The sequence below is a fragment of the Homarus americanus genome, unplaced genomic scaffold (genome assembly GCF_018991925.1).
Source record: "Homarus americanus isolate GMGI-L3 unplaced genomic scaffold, GMGI_Hamer_2.0 scaffold23617, whole genome shotgun sequence".
Lineage (NCBI taxonomy): Eukaryota > Metazoa > Arthropoda > Malacostraca > Decapoda > Nephropidae > Homarus > Homarus americanus.
This window is the reverse complement of record NW_024720711.1, coordinates 5,309,097-5,316,429: the sequence shown is the minus strand read 5'-3', so window position 1 is coordinate 5,316,429 and position 7,333 is coordinate 5,309,097. Positions and strand designations below refer to the sequence as shown.

The following is a 7,333-nucleotide window of genomic DNA, read 5'->3' as shown; positions in this document are numbered from 1 at the left end:
GGTGTTAAAAATATTTACTAATACATTATAACACCCCCCCCCTACAGGTACCAGCAAGATGACCCCGACAGGTGAACTCAGGTGAACTCAGGTGACCATCTCTACATCATGGAGGTAGTGGCTGCTTGTCTGTCTGTCATAGGTGAGTACTGATGTGTGTGTGTTTGTTTGTTTGTCTGGTGATGGGTTTGTTTTTTATTTGTTTTCTTTAAGGGGGGGTGGAGGAGGGGGAGGGTGGAGGAGGAAGAGGAGGGGAGGAGGTGGAAGAGGAGGAGGAGGAGGGAGAGAAGAAGAGGAGGAAGGTAGACAAGGAAGAGGAGAAGAGTAAGAGGAAGTAAATCATTGTAAACCTCTCTCTCTCTCTCTCTCTCTCTCCGTCATTGAGGTAATCTTATCTCTCTCTCAGGCCCCGCATCCCCAAGGTGTTGTAGCTTCAATATTCCTCCTACCTGATGATGGTGATGATGATAGCGGTGGTGCTTTGGCTAGGTTAGGTTAGGTTAGGTTAGAAGTATTCCTTCATCATCATCATCATCACCATCATCATCCTCACCATCACCATCACCATCACCATCATCACCATCACTACCATCATCATCATCATCATCATTATAACAGTACATCAGGTCAGTTAGTGAGATATGAATCATGTATATAAACTGGTGATGAGGCGTAACAATGACTGGTCTTTAAGTCAATGTTGTGTTATCGATACCTTACGTCACAGCCGTACAGTACGTCACAGTCTATCGACGTACCCAGGTAACTAGCGTAGTGTAAAGATGTACTTCAAACATATGTTACTGTTTATAGGTACATACATACATAGAAAGATAGGTAAAGATATATATATATATATATATATATATATATATATATATATATATATATATATATATATATATATATATATATATATATATGTGAGTGTGTGTGTGTGTGTGTGTGTGTGTGTGTGTGTGTGTTGTTACGACCGTGTCGTATTTTTCTATTATTGTTTTATAACATGCTTCAATGTTGTTCCATATTATTCCTGTAATGATGTGTTATATTTACTATTATATAATCTAGTCACCTTACCCTGTGCTGTTAAGGTTTTAACTGTCATTATTTGTTTAAGCCCATCTTATTTCTTCATTTAGTATTGTAACAAGCATTCTTTGTTTCTCTAACGACCATCTGCATCGTTAAACGACCCATGTTTCACCCACGTGTCGCACGGGCTGGAGCCGACCTTATATATAGTACCCCACCAGCAGACGGAGTTCAGTCCAGTCCTCTCGTCATTCAGTTCACGTTCTTTTGAGTGACACCCGTCACCTGTTACTTATACTTTATTTTATTCCTGTGTTGTTCCTGTCGCCACCAATGTGGTATATCTATGTGAGTACCTATTCATGTCTCTTATGTGTCCATCAGTGCTTGCTTAGTTACATTTAAGTAATTCAGTGTTGTTTCACGATAGTTAATTTCAGTGTTAGTTATTTTATATATTTATGCAGTGTTAACGTAATCCAGTGCTTTATTTTTACTCTATATGTTTAAAGCAGTTCTTTTGATGTTTCGATGTTTAGTATCATTTGTGTCTTAAAAGTTTCGATAGTGAATCAATTTGTTGTGTCAGCCTACGAGGCTCTTTATTGTGTTAGTATTTAATTTAATTAAATTCTTAAAGGTTTACTTTATTTATTTTTATTCCCTTTTGATTTACTTCACTTTCTTTGTTTGGTTACGCCGAGAACCTTGGATATTAAAGTAAATTAAGAGACGGCGTAACAGTGTGTGTGTGTGTGTATATGTGTGTGTGTGTGTATATGTGTGTGTGTGTGTATATATGTGTGTGTGTGTGTGTGTGTGTGTGCGTGTGTGTGTGTGTGTGTGTGTGGATGAATCACCTACAGGTATAGACTGCAGATAATTTCTAGGCAGAGTGATAGCGAGATCAGATAAGATACTACACACTGAGTCACTGTACGTTTAATGGTGTGTACACCTTGGCTCATGTGCGTATTTGAGGAGGTGTACATAAAAATACACACAAATAGACTCACATATTGTCGTCAGTGTGTATGTGGTTTTTATGTGTTTATATGTGTGTGTTTGCGTGTATGTATGTATGGATGTTAACGCGTTTGGTGTGTGTGTGTGTGTGGTGCTAGTGGTGTATGTGTGTGTGTGTGTGTGTGCTAGTGGTGTGTGTGTGGTGCTAGTGGTGTGTGTGTGTGTGTGTGTGTGTGGTGCTAGTGGTGTGTGTGTGTCTGTGTGTGTGGTGCTAGTGGTGTGTGTGTGTGTGTGTGTGTGTGTGTGCTAGTGGTGTGTGTGTGTGTGTGTGTGGTGCTAGTGGTGTGTGTGTGTGTGTGTGTGGTGCTAGTGGTGTGTGTGTGGTGCTAGGTGTGTGTGTGTGTGTGTGGGTGCTAGTGGTGTGTGTGTGTGTGTGTGTGTTTAAAATTAGTGAGTTTGAGGCGGTCAGGGTGACAGGGAAGGAAGGCTTAAGATAGAATATTATAGGAGCTTATGGGAGCCTGCCATCCATATATACCTGTGTGTGTGTGTGTGTGTGTGTGTGTGTGTGTGTGTGTGTGTGTGTGTGCGCGTGTGTGTGTGTGGAGGGGTTACCCACTCTTAACACCACCCAAGAGTCTGTAATTGTACTGTAGGTCGTGTCTGAGGTGTCACACACTACTGGCTGGAGTAATGGTCTTGTCCCCTCTGTCTCTGGCTTAGTGTTACCAGTACAGTGTTACCGGTACAGTGTTACCAGTACAGTGTTACCGGTACAGTGTTACCAGTACAGTGTTACCGGTACAGTGTTACCGGTACAGTGTTACCAGTATTCTCTCAGTAGTAACAGTGTGGAGCTTCTCTTATATTGTTATTATTATTATATCAGGACACAGTTACCTCACTAAGTCTCTCTAGTGAGGTACTGAGAAGATGACCTGGAGAATCCCTCATGACACACACACACACACACACAGACACACACACACACACACGTCATCAATCACCGAGGCTGTGTGTTCATTCATCCTCTTGGTTGAGTCTCATCATCACTACACTTGTCTTCACCAACTGAGATGTCTTGGTGAGGTCCTGCCGTGTGTGTGTCGAGCCACCTGCAGGTACTTACAAGCATCACCAACACTAAAGGTCAAGTTATCGTGAAGGGAAACGAACGAGTGACAACACTAATCTCGACATTATCGTCCGGATGTGTTCAGTCTATAACGAGATCACTACGGTTATTACGCATTGTCCGGTTTATCAAATTTCCGGTTAAGTGAACGTTCATTTATGTAAGTAATTATGTTCAATCTCTCTCTCTCTGTCTCTCTGTCTCTCTCTTTCTCTCTCTCTCTGTCTCTTTCTCTCTGTCTCTCTCTCTCTCTCTCTCTCTCTGCCGGATCTGGTGATAAGTTCTCTACCTCTCACTCTCTCCATCCTGTACAGGTGATAGTCCGGACCCGGTGTTAGCTGGTGATAGAGCCCAGGTAGATGGAGGAGAAGCCTAGGTAGAAGTAGGAGGAGGAGGAGGAGGAGGAAGAGGAAGAGGAGGGGGAAGAGGAGGAGGAGGAAGAAGAGGAAGAGGAGGGGGAAGAAGAAGAGGAGGAGGAGGGGAAAGAGGAAGAGGAGGGGGAAGAAGAAGAGGAGGAGGAAAAAGAGGAAGAGGAGGAGGAGGAGGAAGAAGAGGAGGAGGGGAAGAGGAGGAGGAAGAGGAGGAGGAGGGGGGGGAAGAGGAAGAGGAGAGGGAAGAAGAAGAGGAAGAGGAGGGGGAAGAATAAGAGGAGGAGGAGGGGAAGAGGAAGAGGAGGTGAGGGGGGAAGAGGAGGAGGAGGAAGAAGAGGGAAGAGGAGGGGGAAGAAGAAGAGGAGGAGGAGGGGGGAAGAGGAAGAGGAGGGGGAAGAAGAAGAGGAGGAGGAAAAAGAGGAATAGGAGGAGGAGGAGGAAGAGGAGGAGGAGGAGGAGGAAGAGGAAGAGGAGGGGGAAGAGGAGGAGGAGGAAGAAGAGGAAGAGGAGGGGGAAGAAGAAGAGGAGGAGGAGGGGAAGAGGAAGAGGAGGGGAAGAAGAAGAGGAAGTGGAGGGGGGGGAAGAAGAAGAGGAGGAGGAGGGGGAAGAGAAGAGGAGGGGGGAAGAAGAAGAGGAAGTGGAGGGGGAAGAAGAAGAGAGGAGGAGGGGGAAGAGGAAGAGGAGGGGAAGAGGGAGGAGGAGGAAGAAGAGGAAGAGGGAGGGGGGGAAGAAGAAGAGGAGGAGGGAGGGGGAAGAGGAAGAGGAGGGGGAAGAAGAAGAGGAGGAGGAAAAAGAGGAATAGGGAGGAGGGAGGAGGAAGAAGAGAGGAGGAGGAGGAGGAAGAGGGAAGAGGAGGGGGAAGAGGAGGAGGAGGAAGAAGAGGAAGAGGAGGGGGGAAGAAGAAGAGGAGGAGGAGGGGGAAGAGGAAGAGGAGGGGGAAGAAGAAGAGGAGGAGGAAAAGAGGAATAGGAGGAGGAGGAGGAAGAAGAGGAGGAGGAGGAGGAGGAGGAGGAGGAGGAAGAAGAGGAGGAGGGGGGAAGAAGAGGAAGAGGAGGGGGAAGAAGAAGAGGAGGAGGAGGGGAAAGAGGAAGAGGAGGGGGAAGAAGAAGAGGAGGAGGAAAAAGAGGAATAGGAGGAGGAGGAGGAAGAAGAGGAGGAGGAGGAGGAGGAAGAAGAGGAAGAGGAGGAGGAAAAAGAGGAAGAGGAGGAGGAGGAGGTAGGTAGGTATACACCTGGCAACAGGAACCCTCACTCGGTCCAACCAATAAACACAGCTGCCTACACCACACTAAATACCTCTACTGGACAAAATAACCTTAGACAAAACACACTTGGACAAAATACCTCCGGACAAAACACCCTTGGACAAAATACCCCTCCACTGGACAAAATAAACCCGGACAAAACCAATCACCTCCACTGGACAGATTTCCACCACTGAAATAAATGACAAATGGACAGAACGTAAACATGAATTAGTGGACATTGGATATATTTAGACATATTTAGACATTATAGAATCATTTAGACATATTAAGACATTACTGGGACACATCTGTTAAGTACGATGATTTAATATTTTGAGTACGATGACCTTGTAATCAGAAGGGTTAGGTTAAGGTTAGGTTAGGTTAAGGTTAGGTTAAGGTTAGGTTAAGATTAGGTTAAGGTTAGGTTAGGTTAAGGTTAGGTTAAGATTAGGTTAGGTTAGGTTAAGGTTAGGTTAAGATTAGGTTAAGGTTAGGTTAGGTTAAGGTTACGTTAGGTTAAGGTTAGGTTAAGATTAGGTTAGGTTAAGGTTAGGTTAGGTTAGGTTAAGGTTACGTTAGGTTAGGTGGTGATCGTCATTAGCTGTATCTTGGGTGCAGTTTCCTTGTAGCGTTGAGGATAACTTTTTATGTAATTCATGGCTGAGTGATAAGTGTGTGTGTGGTCCCGTTTTGTTGTTACTCACTCACTCATTCACAATGTTTACATCTGCCTTACGTCCAGTATGACAACCAAGGGAGGGAGGGAGGGAGGGAGGGAGTGGGAGGGAGGGAAGAAAGGGAGGGAGGGAAGAAAGAGAGGGAGGGAGGGAGGGAAGGAAGGAGAAGGGGAGGGAATGGGAGAAGGTAAACTTTCTCTCCCCCTTACTCTTTCACAGCCAGGTTACTTAGGGAGGGAAGAGGCAATGATAAACTCCCTCACAGGCCATGGAAGGGAGAGCCAGGGAGTAAAGACTAGTTCCCTCCCTGCCTTCTTCATTGACAGGTGACTGACAAGCAGGGAGTTTACCTTTACTCCCTCCCTCTCATCATGACCAGGTGAGTAAAGAAGGGAGTGAGGGAGTAAAGGTAAGCTCCCTCCCTCTCTCTCTCCCTGCGTCAGTCACCTGGTCGAGGAGGCAGACACACCATGCTCCGGGGTGGTCGACACACACCGCTTAGCTGAGCTAGTGTCGGCCAGACTGCCGTGGGGGGAGGACGTGCGCGCCCTCGCTCCGCTACGTATAAGTGTATGTCTGTGTATTTCAAGTGTATTAACCGTTTAACCTCGCCAAATATATACTCGTGGTGTATATTCAGAAGCCAAGTGCCGCCTGACTACACCGGACGTGGAAAATTGTGGTTAATGAGTTATATGTGTGCTGAAAATATGTATTTTTTGCATATATTGTGTGGCGAGAGTTTTTAAAAGTGATGTGGTGGGAAGAAGAATGTGTCGGCCAGGAGACAAGCACCACTCATTGACTCCGTGGTGAAGCTTCCTCTGTGGTGCTGTACTGTGGTAGTGTACTGCTGTGTTGTGGTAGTGTACTGTGGTGCTGTGGAGGTGTACTGCGCTGCTGTGGAGGTATACTGTGGTGCTGTGGTAGTGTACTGCGGTGCTGTGGTAGTGTACTGCGGTGCTGTGGTAGTGTACTGTGGTGCTGTGGAGGTGTACTGTGGTGCTGTGGTAGTGTACTGCGGTGCTGTGGTAGTGTACTGTGGTGCTGTGGAGGTATACTGTGGTGGTGTGGTGAAGGTGTGCTGTGGTGGTGTGGTAGTGTACTGTGGTTCTGTGGTAGTGTACTGTGGTGGAGGAGAAGATGTACTGTGGTGGAGGTGTACTGTGGCAGTGGTTAAGATTGTGTGGCAGGTCGGGCGATATCCAGTGATAGTGTGGTTGGTGTGGTAATGGTGATAGTAGCGGTTGTGGTTGGTGGTGTAGCTGCTGTGGTTGGTGGTGTAGCTGCTGTGGTTGGTGCTGTGGAAGACTGTGTGGGTCTGTGGGTGCCAAGTGCCACGGAATCTGGCAAGCTTTCCATCGCCTTAGCCAGAGTGCCACCCCCTAGTGCCTAGCCCATGGGGGGTGCTAGCTGTGGGTAGAATGTAGAATGTCTCTCACCCAGGGTAGAATGTCTCTCACCCAGGGTAGAATATCTCTCACCCATAGCGTTTGGGGAATAGGGAAAGAAGGGGGGAAGAGAGAAGGATGAGAATAATGTGACAGGAGAAGCAAAAGATAGATTGATAATATAAAAGTGTGTGTGTGTGTGTATGGAATGATAATGTACATATATAAACAATGTTATTTCTGTTTGTATATATTATGCGGTAATTATATATCGTTGTGGTAATGCTTGGAACGATAAGTTTTGTCTACGGAAGAGCCATCAAACCATGAAAATATTCCATCGTGTTCCATCCGCTCTCCTGGTACCAGACACCACTGAAAATTACCACCAACAACAGTGAAAATACTCAAAAGGATCCTCATACGTGTGAGAAAAGTGAATCAGACCAGAGGTTAATGTGAATTTGGGAGGTTTTTTAATAAGTAAGATATATGACATTGAACGAGT

At 45.9% G+C, this 7,333-nt stretch overlaps 1 protein-coding gene across 4 annotated transcripts in view; it reads left to right on the top strand.

The window, feature by feature from the left end:
• The window catches only part of LOC121860770, a 93,695-nt gene that overhangs the window by 20,804 nt on the left and 65,558 nt on the right, over positions 1-7,333 (top strand). For 2 of the 4 annotated variants that reach the window (XM_042358131.1, XM_042358134.1), the window contains exon 1: positions 5,883-6,004. The gene's annotated coding sequence lies outside the window, so the exon portion shown is untranslated. Of the gene's footprint in view, positions 1-47; positions 143-5,881; positions 6,005-7,333 lie in introns of those variants that run through there. The other 2 variants (XM_042358132.1, XM_042358135.1) reach the window with 2 other exon arrangements.